Raw genomic sequence first — 15,534 nt, forward strand, 5'->3', positions numbered from 1 at the left:
TTCCAGTGAGGACTAATTAATTAACATCGGTCTACCCCTTACAGTCTGCTGGCTGCATTACAGCTCAGAGCGCATCTAGGTGTGCTTGCATAGCTGCTTTTTTAATTACTTGTTGCTACTTTAATTAAATTAATACAGTTTTACATCTTTCCCACTCCGTTTTGCTGGTGAAGAAACGGAAGCACTGAAAACTGCTGAGGTCTTGCTGGGTTGAGAAGTCTCCCGCTATCATAACTGAACTGCCAGCTGAAATCTCCCATCCCCTGTGTCAAACCAGGTATTTCACAGCTAGAAGGAGCTGGTTTTGTTCTTTAGAAGTAGCAGATCATCAAGCTAGAGCAATGGCTACTAATTAATAATAGTACTGAAACTCCGCTTTCTCCAAGAGGTTTCATAACACAGAGGAAGAACTGTTATAATAAGAAAGAGTCAAAGGAAATCATTAGGAGTTTAGGAGGTGAAACTACAGAAATACTATCTGATTCTTATCAGGAAAGAGTTACACTATTTAAAATAGAATCCAGTAGCATTTGCCACTTTAATTGGTCTATGAATTATGGAAAAAATATCTGAAGATTTATGTTAGACAATCATTTGGGTTTTAACATGGGGCTGCTGCCATTTAAACGGCACTTTTCTCAAACAGACAGTTTGAACTGATTCAGGCCTACAGGTAAGCCTAAACTAGGAAAGAAAATCCATTTTGATTATCTTTCCTTCCTACCTTCACGACTTAGAGAAAAATTTTTTAAAAAATTCTAAAAAATAGAAAATCTGCCTCAGAATTTAACTTATTTCTATAGTCAAAGGCAGCAATGAAGGTTCTTGTAGGTGAATGAACTAAGACTACGGCCCTGGAAGACAAATTTAATTTTGTTCAGAATGTTTCCTTAAACTCTACTTATATGTTCAAAAAAAAAAAAAAAAAAACTTTCTGTTAACTTTCTACATCTGCCTTAACATCCAAAGAGTCTAAACCCAAAGTATTTAAATGCACTATTTTTCTCTGTATTAAAAAGTATTTCTGCAACAGTGCATTGTACAAGAAATTAACCCTCAAAGCCACCAATGACTTTACCAATCCTCCATGCAAATCCTAGCTGAGTTCATCCTTCTTATATCAGACTACAGTTATTTTTTCAGACCTTACTTCTTACAAGTTTAGCTTCTGACTGCTAGGATCACATAGGCCCTGGGTAACTAATCCACAAGCAGGACTGGGCAGTAACAAGTCTTTGGATAAAGAAAGGGAGAAAGCAACAACAGTGGGTTTTGTCACGGCTATGCTTCCAGGGCAGCACAACCCACTGCCTAACAAGCAGCAAAACTCATCTCCCACCATCTTTTTGTTTCATAAAACGCGAGGAAGAAGCTTTTTCCAGGCCCAGCAGGTCCCCTCTGCCGCCGGCCCGATACCAGGCCCTGTCCCAAGGCCACATCCCTTCTCAAGCGGGGCCCTGTGCGGGATGCCAGGCCTCCCTGTCGCCTCTTCGTGGGCATCTCCAGGGTCACCTTAAACAAACAGGGGCAAATACATGGCACACCACACACAGGGGCCTCTCCGAAGCATTTCTGGGACATTTCAACGCCTCCCTGAGCACTTTGACGAGAGTAAAGGGCAGATTTTAGTAGGACATCCCCAAGCCCAGCCAACTCCAGAGGCACACAAGGGACCAACCCCAGACCACCCATCCCCAGCGGCAAAGAGCTGCCCTCTGAGCCCCCTCCTAACGCCTCCTGCGCCAGCCCCGAGCCGGTCCCACCTCTGGCCACCTCCCAGGGCTGCCTCCCGTGCCCCGTTCGGCTGCGCGGGCCGGGGCGGCGCGGGCCGGGGCCGCCGCCGGGGCCTCTGCTCGGCGCCGCCGCCCGTTTAACGGCCGCGCGGCCGGCGGCGGAGCGGGGCGCTCGCCTCCCCCGCGGGAGGTTCCTGCTGGTTCCTCCCGCTGCCCCTTGTTTTTTCGGGGGGAGAAAAAATAGACCCGAGGGGCGTTCTCAGCCCCAGCACGGCAGGGCTGGGCACAGTCAAGGGGGCAGGAGAGGCAGGGGGAGGTGCTGCTGCCACCGCCGCCTCGTACCAGGAGGTGCCCCGGGTGAGAGGCCAGAAATCCAGAGAGAGGAGGGAAAATCCCTAACACCGAGAAAAAAATAAGGTGTGTTTTGCAAATCAAACAGCACTTATCAACCTGCAACTAAATTATTTGAGAAGGGAGGGGCTTAATTACACAGGTATGAGGGGCCAGGACTTCTAGTTTTCCTAAGTTAAGCTGTCGTGGTTTTGAAATTAAAATGCACTTTTGTCCCAAGGTGCGATCACCAAAGCAATGGCTAAGCCTTGCGGACTGCCAGGCATGCAGAATAAAACCCCCTCATGTTAGTGTGGCAGCTTCAAGGCCCCAATCCTATTTATCTTACTTAAGCCTACAACATTAATGAAAAGGCTTTAGCTTTGTTGTTGTTGCTATATTTCATAGCATTTAATAACTGCCTCAAGAGGCTCAAGATAGAGAAATAAAGTGCGTAATTTGCTTATGTAAATGCCAGATATGTAAATAATCCAATGATAAGATTTACAATCCTACTTTGTGCTATATGAAGACATTTTAATTCCAGCAAACCTCTTGATTTTTCTTCAACAAAGATACACAGAATTGGATACTGCCCTTCAAATAGAGGTGTGGAGCTGCAGGTGCTCCTGTAGATGTCAACATCCCTGCAGCTTCTAACTCTTGTAAAACAAACAGTTTACAGTTGGACTTAGTGATCTTGAAGGGCTTTTCCAACTGTAGTGATTCTCTACCACTTTTCCATTAGTTTCCTGAACTTGGAGCTCCTCACGGTGCGTCCTCACGTGCTTTTTGAATGTGCAGATTTGGTACTTCCACATACGAGCTCAGTCACTTGATGCCGCTTTGAGGTCCCCCTTCTCCCAAGAGGTATCATGGTTCTCCTGATCGGTGCCATCTGTTCTTGCCACATTATCTTGTAAAACAGTTACTTCCCTATTCATGTCAACCATTTCCCTCAGCTAAATCAGCAGTTATTATCAATTATTAATATGTAAGTGCACATAAATATTACATGCTTTCTGCTCCTCCCCCAGGACAGTTCCTGACAGAAAAGTCAGTGGGGGCAGCCAAGATAAAACTGCAGTTTATTAAAAGGCTCTTGTCATTTTGCTGGAAGACTGAGGTGTTGCAAACTAGATTTGTAGATCAACACAACTTTTTCTTGTGGTTGTCAAACTGGAAAGATAAAATGGATCATGATACGGTGTCACATAGGCTTCGATACCTGCGCAGGTTCAGATGTGCTACGGATAAATCAAAGAGTAAGAAACTTGCCTGAACATGTCGTAGGGGTTAAGGACTGGCCTGCTGCTTTTCATACATAAAGGGAGGAGAAGGGGCAGAGCGAGGGGAGGAAGAGGAGGGCAATGGAGTTTGTCAGCTAGGGAAGCTTGCGGCTTCTGGGTCTGCAGGCAAGGTGTGAATATTAAGCCTGGAAAAGGCCGTTTTTTGTGGGAGGCCATCCATGTCCATCCCAGCAGGAGCAGTTAGCACCTCGCACGCCGCTACTCCTCGCTTGGCAAGACCTGCACTAGCAGCTAGGCCAGCGCTGCTGCTTCCCAGCCTGGCACAGGCAGAGGAAACACGGGATCACAGCCGTTCTGTGCAGCCCCGCAAACCGGCTCCGACTTCTTGCTGAGGGACAGTCCTGCCTCTGATTGCAATGAGTTTTCTCCTTTTCTTTTCTTTTCTTTTCTTTTCTTTTCTTTTCTTTTCTTTTCTTTTCTTTTCTTTTCTTTTCTTTTCTTTTCTTTTCTTTTCTTTTCTTTTCTTTTCTTTTTCTTTTCTCTTTTCTCTTTTCTCTTTTCCTTTCTTCCCTTCTCTTCCCTTCCCTTCTCTTCTGCCACATAATCAATCGCCTCCCATTTTTCCCGGTGTTGGGATGCGCTTATTGCTGTTACAGATATTTGTGCTTTATTTATTTGATCTGTTCTTACCTTACATGGTGATAATCTAACCTTCCTTTAAATAGCGGTTATTGAAATAATTGGTTTTTAAGAGCCAATGATAGATTTAGTCAAGCGAGATTGACCACACAAAGCATAGCATTATGAATATTAAAACCTTTTTGCATAGAAAAAGAATACTCTCTTTCCCTAATTTACAAACTAATTAAAAATATTTTCTTTCTTTTTAAAATATCTATTTTTGCAGCCAGAGTCTATTGACTGGAGAGAGCCACATAGTCACCCATTACTAGGTATCATTGCGCAAAGCATAAAGCATTTATGAAAGAGGATTCCCATATTGCACGTGTAAAAATGAGCAATTGCACATCTAAATGAGCATGTAATCATAACTGCATGTGATTTCAGTTTTCAAATGGATGCGTTAATAGCAAAGTAATGGCTTTGCACTGAAATGAAAGGACTCTTGGGTCAGCCCGGGGGGACTCTTGTCACTTTATGCTTGCAAGTACATTTTCAGTGTCATTTGTCATTCAGTTGTGCAGCCAAAACAGTCTGTTTCCATATGCTGCTTTAATGTATTTAGCACTATTATTTTGGATTTTTTTTTCTTCTAAAATCTTTTTTAAAGTAATTCGACCACAAAGTAAAAAAAAAAATGCTTTTTTAATATATGCTTTATTCTGTTACTGGAACAAAGATAACGTGTATGCATGAGGTGCATACAGAATAGTGATTTTAGTTTTATGTCTGCGAAATGGCTATTTATTTCAGCTGACTACTGACTTTAAACCTTACCAGTCTTGTGACAGCAGCAGAGCAAAAGGATGCAAGAGCTTTTTTATTGTCTGCCTGTTTCTGAAGTTATTTACTATTTAGTTTAGGAACTATTTACTATAGTTTGCAGTTTTTTCTGTTTTTCTGAGATGTTAAAGTTCATTATAAAATTGTGATGAATAACATTGTTTTTACTGACTAGAGAAACTGTTGAATTAAAAGGGGCAACATTACTGCAGGGATCGGTGTTCACAAAACACTCATGTAACTAAAAAGAGGTTTGAATGATAATAATCAGGAGATCACTATATAATATATGCATTAATTTATGCAAATCTTGTTTCTTCACATTCAGATCTTTTTCCTTGTCAGACTCATGCTTCTGTTGGAGTGTGATTCTGTGTTTTTCTTTAATTTTCAGGGTTCATGTACTTTACTTGCATTTTTAAGCAAATACTTTTCCCTGAAATGTCTAGTTTCTGTGAAAGTGGAGAAAAATCTTAAAAACGTGAATCAAATGCACCATAGAAGTACCTAAATGGCAAATAAAAAAATTATAAATAAAAGCATCTATGTAAGATACATATAGATTATATCTTTTCAAAAAGTTATTGTTTTAAAATCTCATAACTTTTGGAGAACTGCCTGGCTCATTTTTAACACCGAGAGCTGGTTTTGCCAAGTTACAGAGGTAAATTACAGCCCCCAGACTAAGCAGTGTGTTAGTTCGGGGCTTGTGCACCAAATGTTCTCTCTTTCTGTGCAGACACCAAGCACCAACATTTCAACTGACCTTATTCCGCAGGCTCTGAAATTCCCCAGGGAGAATGCCAGAAGCTCCAGCAGGCCAACCTAGGAGCCAGAAATGCCACTGGAACCTGCTGGATCTGCTGGATCTGTTGGATCTGTTACCTCACAGAGGTTTCGTCTCAGTGGCAGAGTCTGCAGCAGCAGCAGCACTTCAAACGTTGCCTTTTTGATTTTGGCGGTGCCTCTGCCGAAGGAACAGCAAGGAAGCAAGTTCACATGTGGAAAATTTTCTTTTGATATGTTCAGATGATCTGGAAGAAGGTACCATTGGACCACTGCTCCCTAGAGAAAAAAAAAACATCTGCTAAGAGGGTTCACTTAACCTTGGTGAACTGTGTACAAAAGCCGGTATCCACATTGAGGCTGGCAGAAAGTACCAAGATAATTAACGTTTGCTTATTTTTATTATTAACAAAGGAGAAGGGCATTAGAAAATGTGTGGTCCTACAAACCTTTTACAGAAAGTGAATCAAGAAAAAAAAATCCACATCTGTGATTACCTTTCAGAACAGAGTTCTATAATCTCCGTATATGGCTACTTGGTAGTACGTACGTATAAAAAAATATATTACATCTATTCCAATGGCCTGTTTTTATGTAAATACAGGAAAATAAGCTCATGTATTTAGTAGTTGATAAGTGGGGAGAAAAGAGTCAGGATCAAAAAAAAAATCTGCAAAAAAATGGCCAAAGTTGGAATGTGGTAACAAGCAAACAAATATTGGCTGTGCAAGGGAGTAGTATTTATAAAAATTGCACACATTCAAAATGTGTATTCAGGTTTCTCCAGTTTGTCATGATGATTCTAATAATCTGTGTCAATGACTTGTGGGGAGAGATGGCTAGCGCAATTCTTTAAAAATCACTTACATACTCAATAAGAAATATTTCAATATAAAGTAACTACTAAGTGCTGAGGTGTGTGAATATATGTAGGTGAGGGTAAGAATGGCTAAACTGAGTATTGTGCACAGATTTGTTTTGCTGTCTTAAAATATGTTATTGTGTGACAGTGAATGTGAATTAGCAAAATATAGGGAGGAAGCAGGGGCAGGGAGACCACCGAGAGCCTGAGGTTTGTCCTAAAGCAGAGTCTGGGCATAGCTGGGATGTGCTCCAGCAATATGGCCATAATCTGCCTGTTCTGTGCGCTGACACAGTGGAAACTTCATACCCCTGTTCCGTGGTGTTAACCCCATGGAGCTGAGCTCCTGCAGTGCCGATCAACGTGAGAGAACCAAGTAAATGCACTGAGGTGAGTGAGGAAATAACAACAAAGAGGGGCACAGGAAAGAGTCTAAGAACAGAAGGGTTGGATATCCATTTATTCATTCTTTCCTCTGCAGTTTGCTGGTTTTCATTAAACAGCTCCTTGCCCTGGTAGTTCCTTAACTGCTTGACAGAAGGAAGTTTCTGGTAAGCGAGGAGTGTATTAAAGGGAAATGAATGCATGATGGGGCTTAGCTTTCCCTCCTGGAGATCACCCTGCTGCAAGCCAGCAGCAGTGCAGCTCAGGCCCCAATACGCCTCTCATTTACTTACTCGCAGTCATCTTATCTTCCACTTCATTGTAGTGATCATCAGACCCATAAGATTTGGTCTAGTTACATAACTCAGCACAGCGGGTTGTTCTGGCTGAGAAAGTTGTTTTTCCTCTCCCAGATGCTCTGGATCTTGTTCTATAACTTCGCCGTGCTCCTCTTTACACTCACAAAGTTAGGGAAAAAGCAAGGGTCACCAAACAGCAGATGAGAATAAGGGCCTACCGCAGTACTGAAACAAAATAATTGTGGATGCCATTAATGAAACATAGAGTTAATTAAAAAAATAATGGAAAAAGTGCCTAGACACCCTATGTGGAATTGAGGCTCTACAGTTATAGCTAGATTTTTTTTTTGAGTAGGTAAAAGTTTTTTGTATAGTATAAGAGTTAAGGAAATTCATCACCTGAAAAATGAGCAGGTGAAGTTACATTATTGAGAAGGAGCCCAGAATTTTTGTGGTTCTTTAGCTGGCAAAAAATAAGGAATTTTAAACTTCTTACTAAAAATAAGAATGAAGCAAAAATATTAGAGCATGTTCTTATTTGTAAGTAGAAAATGCTACTTGATAATCAGTCCCATTTTTCTGAGCTTACACACAGAAGGATTTGGCAGCACAAGGTAGCTGTTGTTGGTGTTCCTTTATTTTCATTCTAAATCTTCTATACGACATTAATATATCTAGATCTTGAACAAATATCTACCCGGCCATCATCTCTCTCAAACTTACCTTCTTCTGTTACAGTTAATATATATAGTGTTTTTTAACAATTTATTCATAAGAGAAGCTTTAATCCAAATATATGAAATTAAATTGAACTTTTCTGAGCAGTCTTTTTAACAACTTGTAATTCAATCAATAGATATAACCTACTTCAGATTTTTTTTCATCTAAAACTTTTAATTAAGCACAAAAAACATTTACGGGGGTGAGATTTTGAAGGGAGTTATCCGAGTCAACCTTCACAGAAGTTCATTGCTATTCCTTAGAAATCAGTTTCTGCATTAAATCATCTAGTGACTTATTACAGCTCTCTCTCCATCCTTAACTCAAAGCGTAGATCGATGTGCTTTAAAAGTTAAACACTAGTGTCACTATCATGTTGTTAAAATTAAGCGTATGCTTCTGTGGAGCAGGAATTTGTCCTTCAGATCTTGCTCCTGACTTCCAAGGACTCTAGTTGCCCAGGTTTCTTACTAGCAGCACCTTTTTTTTTTCATGTGTCGTAGGAGAAGTAAATCCTAACTTCTCATGTCTTGATTCCAAAAAGACTTGGAAATATAATTGTTATAGAAATGGTTTTACAGATTGCTGTATTAAACAGAAAATATTTTATTCTTTCTAAAGAGTAGCAAAGCAGAAAAAAGATGATTGTTTTCATTCAAGCATATATGCCTCATCAATACAGGTTATAAACTTAGAAGAATGACAGGGATTCCATAAATAATAATGAAATAAAGAAGTTCCATGTTCAGTCAGCCACCCGAATACTGCTATATAGCTCATTAAATCTGCCCACAACAAGACCTTCCTTCAAACCAAAATCAGGATCTGCTGCTGTTTGTTTGAAAAACCTGTTCGGGCTCGCTAGTTTGGACAACAAACCTGTGCACTTACAAGTGTGAATCTAAGAGCAGATAATCTTGTAGGGATGTAAATTAAATTTCATAAACGTAAACATTTCAATTGTAAGTGTTGTCATTCTCTTCTTCCCCTGTCTACTTTCAAAATGCAAGTGAGTATTAGCGATGGTCCAACTGAATTAGTCCAGTGTTGCCATATTAAAAATACATGAGGTAGTTTGGGTGTAGGATTGGTAGTTCTGCTGCGGTAACACCATTTTTTCTGCCAGCGCTGGCGGTTCTTGCTGATAGCAGCGGGTTCCCGCTGCGGGCCGGGCCGGGCCAGGCCGGTCCCGCTGTGGCGAAGGGCGGGCTATGGCGCAGCGCCTCACGCCGAGCCCAGCCGAGCTGTCCGCCTCGCTGCTCCGCGCTCCCGGCCTGCTCCGCCTCCACAACGCGGAAACCTTGGAAAAGAGAGTAGCCAAACCGACAAAGCCCGGACTGGGGAGGCAACTACATTCTTCTGTAATTCATCGTGTAGGGAACCATGAGCTGGAAGGCTTTCCTTAGCTGCTTCTCAAAGCGAGGCCTACCTCAACCTTTCCATTTGAATTTAAGTCCGAATGTCCTTACTTAAATTTCATCTAGCCAGGTGCACTAACTTGGGAGAAATTTTAGTTATGGCCTGTTTTTAAACTACCTTGAAACAAAAGAACTGCAGAGTATTTTTGTTCTCGTTTACTGAAAATGGTTTCAAAATTGGTTATCTTTTCTACTCTTTACTGTAAATGAGAAATATATATATACAAAAGGTTTATTCTCACTAGTTTTTACTTTGGAGGAAAAATCTTGGATTTCCTGCTGTAGATTTAGTACTAGAAGTTGATCTCATGACTACGACATTACTACGTTTGCAAAAATATATGAGAATATGTTTATACTTATGGTTTTACTATAAGTAGTAAATGCTACATTATATTTTTCAAAATATGAGAGAGAAGCACATTTTTGTGGTTGTGTTTTTTCACAAACAAAAAATTTGCTACAAGCCAGTCAGTGAAGTCCATTGTGTGTCAGTTCCAAAACTCAGGGCATTTTAAACAAAATTGCACGTATTTGGAATAGAAAGGGAGATTCTAAGGATTTTTCAGGAAACCTGTAGCATCTGTTCAGCAGTAGGTAAATGAGAGCACTTTAGTGTTTTTCTAATCAGAGTAAAATACATCAATTTGGGGACCGTTCTTGCATTGACACCATACAAGGCAGTATGTACCCAGGGGCGTTTTGGGGGTCCCTCATTTACCTTGTTGGCAGAGCGAGGAGGGCTGACTGGACACACACACCAAGAACAACATTAACACCTCATGGTGATGTGTAACCTTGCTTTGCAATAGCCACATCCCTGAGCCAGATTTAAGCTATTTCATAATGGGCTTTGATTTTGTCTCCTCTCTTTTGGTACCATGCATACACTTAAAACAATTTTGCTTAGCTCTGTTATCATCCTAATGTCCAGATTAGACAATCGAAACATAACGTACAAAAGCTTTGCAGAGTAACATTTGATCATTTATAATTTAAGAAAAGCAAAACTAAGATTGCCCTTATCATTCTTATTTTCTGCTTGTTTTGGCCCTTTTGCCATGAAGTCAGGTGGTAACAACTGTGAGCACTAAAAGACTTTTGTCAGGGATGATAGTGCTCTGTTGATTAGATACCATGCCAAAAGGCATCCTCCCAAAAAAACAGTAGCCTCCATAAGCTCTGCTTAAACCAGGCTTGTAGTGCTCAATGGGAGGGATTGGGCATTTTTCCTCCTTTTCTCTAGTTTCATTTTCTCTATTCCTGTTCTTGGCCTGTCTCTCTCAGACTCTGCTTTCTATCACTGGTTTTTATCACTATCCCCATCTAGGCAACTGCTTCATCATGAAAAAAAATGGTTAATTTTTTTCTCTTTCACACTGCACAACTGCCAACAGAGCACTCACAATGCAAGAGCCCTTTTCTTCTTCCAGGTATGGCAGGAGGTAAAAATAAAACCCGGTCTGTATCCTCCACCTCTGCAAGAAATCACGTAAAGACTCTGACCAATCCTGAAGACAGAGGAAACGCCCAACATAACAGAGACCATCTGAGATCTTTGCTGACAACAAACATTTTGCTGATGACAAACATCTAGTGATACTACAGAGGTGACATTTTCCAGAGTCTCGTCTCAGCCGTATTTCTGTTCACATTAACAGGAGAGTTAAAACAGGCCAGCTGATCCTGCCAACTGCTCCGAAGCACGCGGTAGGGAGAGCTGGGGTTTTCTGCCTGTGTAGGTTTAAGTATGAGCAAATAAACAGCTTTTATTTTTTCTCAGCTCTCCTTCCTATTTAAGCTGGAGCCGCACAGCAAATCTGGCTGAGGCAAACACCTGCAATGGAAAATTTTGATCTAAAAGGTTAATGTTTGACAGCATTAAAACAGAGATAGGAAACAACTACAACTCAGAGAATGGAAATGTTGCATCAGTTAAATACAACTTTTGAAGCATGCTGTGGAATCGTTTGACCCTTAGCTCAAAATAGTGATAATCCATATTTATGTTAAAGGGAAGGTAGAGCGATGTTTTCTGCAGGTTCTTACACTGCAGGTTCTTACAGTCCTCATCAGCACTGATTAGACCTGGTTGAGTACTTTCAGATGGGAAAAATAAATAAATAAATAAATAAATCAGAGAATGCCAGTTTATCAAACTCCCAAACTGCCCCATTACAAAATGGCAGACTCTTAGGGTGATTATGTTTTCAGTGAAATACAGACCCCAAATTCGTGGAAACCTGCACACTTTCTGCTGGCTTCCCTGCCTGGCAGCCTGCTCAGGACAAGAGCTTCCCCACGCAGCGCTGTAGGAGGTGCATTATACTCATTTTCCTATAAAAGCATCCCCTAAAAAATTCAAAATATCTTAAAAGGAACTGGCAGATATTGCAAGCTATTACAAGCTAACCTCTTTTTCACACAGTTCTTGCTCAAATTAGTCTTCAAATGATTTGTTAGCTACTCAAGATAACAAGTAGGTTTATTGTCAAATAAAAGCCCTTTGTAAGTGTATCTATAAGAAATAGTGAGCCTATAAATATACATATATATTATTTTGCTGGGTCAAACCATAACAGCATTTTGCAAACATCCTCAGTTGGATTAAGCTCCTCTCTCCCTTCACCTTCAAGACCCTCTGGCCTTTTGTTCCTCCACCCCAATGCAAACTGCTCCTTGGCAATTGCGCCCTTAAAAATCAATAAAAACTATCGAGATTAAGGAGGGACTTTTTTTTTTCCTTCCTTCCTTCCTCAGAGCTATTTGTAACTAGGATTGTTTGCAGTGAGCTGTGTACGGTGCAGTCCCTCAGTCTCTGATCTCATTTGTCTACTGAGGCCACTGTATTTTGTAATGCCATTAGTAAGGAAACTTGGGTATTGAGAGGGGATTTATCATAGAGTCCAGCTCTCAAAACTTATCCGTTATACTACACATTGTGATTACAATTTTCTGTTGCAAGTAGTAAGGGATACTCACTTTTCCAACACTTACCTCCATTTCCGCGATGTATTCTTTGAAAGGGAAACCTTATTTCCTGATGCCGTAAGTCGAAATCACACTCCAGAAGTAGGAACGTAAGGCGGTTTGACAGAAACGTTGGAAACCAAAAGCAGGGACGCGTGTTTGTGAGATGAACGTACCTTACAAACAAGCAGACGCGTGGAGCTGGCTCTCACACGCACGCACGTCCCCCTTCCCTGCGGGGGGACGTTTCCCAGCGGCAGCTCCGCACGCGGCGCCGGGCCCAGCTGGGCCCAGCTGGCCCCGTGACCCACCAGGCCCCGAGTCAAGGCCCGAGCGAGCGCTGAGCTCGCCCCGATCCTCTCCCTTCACTTGTCTGGGCTGGAACCGCCAAGGGTTTGAAAAGCTGCTGCCAACTCCTGATGGACAGACAGGGGCTGCGGGTATTTTTTGAACAAAAGGGTGAAATGGTAAAATAATTTTCAACGTTTGCGACTTGTAACTTGGAAGTTTAAAAGAAGAGAGCTTCACGGAAAGCAGGTGAAGTCATTACTCATCATTGTGAGATTCGTACCTTGTTCATGCAAAAGAAAAAAAAATCCTCATTGACCTTTGAGGCCTCTGAAGGCCTCTGAGGCCTGTGAGCATCTCACACACAGACTCTCACCTGTGAAGCTCAGGCTTTTGTTTTGCTGCTTTTCATTCTGTTGAACTTTTGATGTGATCTAAGGGAAAAATATTGTTTCAGTATTACATCACTGACACAGTAGTAAGGCCATCACCACAGAAAAGACTGTACAGTTCTACATATGGCAAGTAACTGTGCTTATCTCATCACCTGGAATGTGACTCGGTATCTAGGTATTCTGTTCAAAAACGCTTTATGATGAGTCTTGCCTCACAGGAATGGTGTTTTCAGCAGTCTAAGATGAGAAGAAAGAAGATCTTCTAGAAATCTTTAAGTGCGTCTGGAAATTAATATTGTAACTGCTTCAAAACCCGGGGTGAATGGTTGAGGCCCAGACGCTAGCAGGGAGGTGGCAGGAAGGGTCTCAGCACGAACACAGTAGGGAATGAAGCTCTGCGGGGCACAGCTTTCCCTCTCCTGCCACAATCCTGGGTAACTAGGTCTGTTCCATTCCCAACAGATGTTTCAACTTCTTGTCAAACTATTCTAGCATTTTAATTGACCTTAGCTAAAAAGCTTTGCCTACGTTTTCAGTTTAACATAAGCCTCCTTTGTGTCTCCTTTCTTCTTCCATGTCTACTTTCCATTCCCTGGTCATTTGCTGCAGCCCTCCTCTATTTAAACATTCCCTTGTCAGCCCTCTCAGTCAGTTCATCCTTCCTTGCCCTCACACTTCTCCCTGTTACTTTTTGCTGCCTTCCGGATTAAAAGCAATGTTTAAATCTTACTTCACGTGTATTACGCAAAGCTGGAGACAGCAACCCCAGAGAGGCTTTCCTGGCAGGGGAACAGAAAGATTATTGCATCTTTTCTAGCCATCCCAGCCCAGCACAGTCCTGGCACAGACAGGCTGAGCATTATACTGTGTTAGCCCAGGCTCATACGGTGATGCAGTAGTTGATTATTCCTTTCTAGCTATGGAATTTTGCCATTGATTTTATTTAATTGTATTTTCCCCTCAATTTAAGAACTTTTTATCCTGTCATTCAGCCTGCTCCCAGTATGCATCAGCTCTGTATCATCTACATGTAAAATAGACGATGCAAAGAACACACTAAGATTGCAAACATATTAGATAATTCCAAATATGTGCCATGTATCTGGCATGTATCCCTTCCAGTTTAAGGATCAGAGTGAGTTTTTCATTCTCTGCAGTAATTTCACTGAGGTATGTTGTTTTAAGCAACCTTGAAAAGCAATTCACAAATATTTTTAGAAATCTTCCTCCTATATAGAGGCTATGCTACAGGAAGTGCAGTATTTTGTCCTCTTAGAAAAGGCAGTTAGATTGATCTAACATGACAAGTCATATTTGCTTCTGCTCATCTACTAATTACACAAGTCCATATGGTTAGTTACAGGGTTTTTCTCACAAGGGATATTAAATCTTGCCTTTCCCTCTCTTTGTGAAGTACCTTTTCTCTAAAGGAAGACACTCATGGATTTCTCAACAATAAGCATGGATGGCTCTCCATGGTCTCCAAGGTTGTTCCAGTAACTTCTGTAAACATTTCATTGTGAATTTCTTATCTAGTTGCTTTGAAACCTCTGACTTTTTCTTCTGTGCTACAAAGACCCCCTGATAATCAAGGGACAAACACTTCCAGAAATGCCACCCTCTGCTGTTTAAGGTAAAACATATCAGCGAGTAATAGGGACACAAAACAACAACAAAAAATAGCAAGATACTTCATGGTAGGTTCATAATTAAAGTTTTTAGGGTCTGAAATATTTCCTCATCAGCAACACTGTATTTTTATAAACATTTTTGGGCGGGCAAGAGAGAAGGGAAAGCAGGAAAGGGAGAAGTGAAAACGGGAAACATAAAAGCCTTCCTTGTGAATTTTCAAAGCTCCATCTCATACTGAGCACAAAATAATAAGTCAATGAAAAGGCTATTAACAGTCAATGAAATTAGACATTAATACAGCCAAAGGCTCTAGGTAACATTCAACACAGTGAGGGCCTCTTTTAAAAAAAGTATTATTTACAGAAAAATCTATGGAATAAGGCTGTCATCTATCACATGACAGAATGCCCTGACAGTCTCCACACAATCTCTGCAAGTTCTATCGATCACTATCTTATACAATTATGTATCGTGATTTTCAAGTATCAAAAAAGTGGCTGGAATGTAATAAAATGCATTTCATGTTTTATTTGGAAATAACCAAAGTGGTTCACCTTGCAAAAGTGAAACAGTAACCAGGACTGTGCAATTATCCTAATGCAGATAAAACGGATTATGTTGTCCATTTATTTTCTCATCTCTTCAAAAAGATGAGGAGGAGAAAGAAGAGACATGAGATGGGAAATAAGAGTTTCATACAGACAAAACGTTTGAATTTCTTTGCTTCATTAATCTAACATTACACCCAGGCTTTTTTTTACCCCTTGAATTACAAGAGCAGCAGATGATTTTCTTGTGCAGCAGCAGCCTGCTTTATTTCAACATGCAGAGGGCAAGCAGTATTTTGAAACACAGGACAGGTAGAAGGAGCATCCCAAGGTTTAAGATACAAATGAGCACAGTGATCCTCTGCAACCGGAGGGGGAAAGAGAAGGGGAAAATATGCATTAACAAATTCTTCCAATGAGCTACTGCTACAGAGAGCACATTCCCAATGCTGGTT

The sequence above is a fragment of the Tinamus guttatus genome, unplaced genomic scaffold (genome assembly GCF_059628265.1).
Source record: "Tinamus guttatus ecotype Peru unplaced genomic scaffold, ASM5962826v1 Tinamus_guttatus_pri_ptg000542l, whole genome shotgun sequence".
Classification (NCBI taxonomy): domain Eukaryota; kingdom Metazoa; phylum Chordata; class Aves; order Tinamiformes; family Tinamidae; genus Tinamus; species Tinamus guttatus.